Below are 2066 nucleotides of genomic sequence, written 5' to 3' on the forward strand. Positions count from 1 at the left end.
CACACACACACACACACACACACACACACACACACACACACACACACACATACGACTTATCCAGTGATTCAGGAAAAAGTTAATGGAAGAAAACTATGTAAGTCCTACTGAAAGTGATCCGTGCAATCCGTTTGCTAAAAGTATAATCTTCCTTAGCCAAGGTTCCATATGACATCCATTATAAAACTATCTTCTTTAATGCTAGATACATGTCTTGATGGAATAAAAGTGTATTAACACCATTCTCAGTAAGATTATTAAGTTTTCCTAATTTTATATCATTTGTGATGAGATTTCAATTAGTAAAAGAAAGAAAATTTACAATGGATCACATGGAAATAATAGGATATGCAGAATGTTTCAAATAATTTGAGCTGATATTTCTCCTAAAATAATAACCAACATGCAATGGAATAAGAATATTGAATTGAAATCTAAGAACAAATGCCAGAGGCAGAACACAAGAGGAAAGAACGAGGACTTTTGACTCTTATTGATTTGGTTAAACAAAATTAACTGCATTGACCATGGAGGACTTACTAATGAAGTCTCAGCTGAAAGAATGACAAAATACAGAAATAGTACTGAGTGCATTGGGTTGTCTGAAGGATTATATTGCAAAATATATACAAACACACTGGAGAAAGACAATCTCTGCAACAAATGGTGCTGGATGTCTACACATAGTAGAATGAAACTAGATCTCCATTTCACATCCTGTAAAAAATCTATTTAAACTAGATCAAAGATCTTAATATAAAACCTAAAACTTAAACCCTAAAACTGCCACAAGAAATTATAAGAAAAACACTTCAAAATATATTCATAGGTGAGGATGTTCTGAAAAGGATTCCAATAGTTCAGTAAATAACAGCTGCAACAACTGCCAGATGGGACTGCATGAAATTAAAAATCTTCTGCATAGCAAAGAACAGAGTAAGAGACAGGCAAGAGAATAGGAGAAAAATCTTTGCAGACTTCATATATAAAGGATTGATGTAGAATATATAAAAAAAGCTAAATAAAAAAAAAAGAATATAAAACTTAACCACCCCAAATAATTCACTCACCCTGTGGAGAACTGAAATGATCAGACAGTTCTCAAAAGATGAGGTGCAAATGGACAAGACACATGCAAAAAAAAGGTGTTAATATGCTTAGCCATGAGGGAAAGGCAGATTTGATCAAGAAGGAGAGTGTCTAGAGTAATGGATGTTGTATTTGCCCATGGAAAGCATAAGTGGGCCAAAAAGAGAGTGGGTTTGCAAGTATATAAGCACACATCCCCCTTGCTCCTTGTTCCACATTGACAGAGACAAGATAACTGATCCCTAGAGCTAGCCTGGTAGCCAGAAATGAAAAGCTCTGAAGGCCCCTTCTTAGTGAGCTGTGCAAAAAGAACCTTTAGTCAAAGGTAGTGTCAGAAGTCCCATGGTCCCAGAGTCAGTTCTCACCCTCTTTTCTTTCCACCCTACTCCCAGGATTCAGAAGTGAAGACTAGATCAGATAGAAGAGACTGAGTGTATCCTGGCCAGTGGTTATGGCCAGTGGTTATGGAGGTGATTCTGATCTGAAATAAACAAAACAACAAAAGTACAATTATATTCCACTTCACCCAGATCATTGTCTTGACATTCAAGAGAAACAACAATAACTGTTGTGAATGATATGGACAAAGTAACCATTTATATTACTGGTGGAAAAGTAATTTAGTGGACGCTCTAAGTATATCAGTATGGAGATAATCCAGAAAACATTTAACAAAACAGAACTATGTACTATACCATTTCTGGGTCACATCAGCATACTAAAGAGCTATCAATGCACTATTGTTATAGAATCATGATAGGCAAGAATTGACAGATGGATAAAGAATACTTACACATATGAAAGTACATTTTAAAATGCCTAAGAATTTTTTAGTTTAGGGTTTTAATTTTCTCTGTGCAATCTAGGATCTCTTTGCTATAATTATAAGACTTAAATATGAGAAAAAGCTGGCAATGTTGGCAATCTCTGTGACTCCTTAGGTACAGATAATTCATCTGGCAGTGACTTATCTGCAT

At 35.2% G+C, this 2066-nt stretch overlaps 1 non-coding gene across 1 annotated transcript; it reads left to right on the top strand.

Annotated features, from left to right (window-relative positions):
- The first annotated feature begins 1180 nt into the window (after positions 1 to 1180).
- On the top strand, positions 1181 to 1574 carry LOC116096381. Its single transcript, XR_004120973.1, has one exon.
- The last annotated feature ends 492 nt before the right edge of the window (positions 1575 to 2066 follow it).

This window comes from Mastomys coucha, chromosome X (assembly GCF_008632895.1).
Source record: "Mastomys coucha isolate ucsf_1 chromosome X, UCSF_Mcou_1, whole genome shotgun sequence".
In the NCBI taxonomy this organism is placed as follows: domain Eukaryota; kingdom Metazoa; phylum Chordata; class Mammalia; order Rodentia; family Muridae; genus Mastomys; species Mastomys coucha.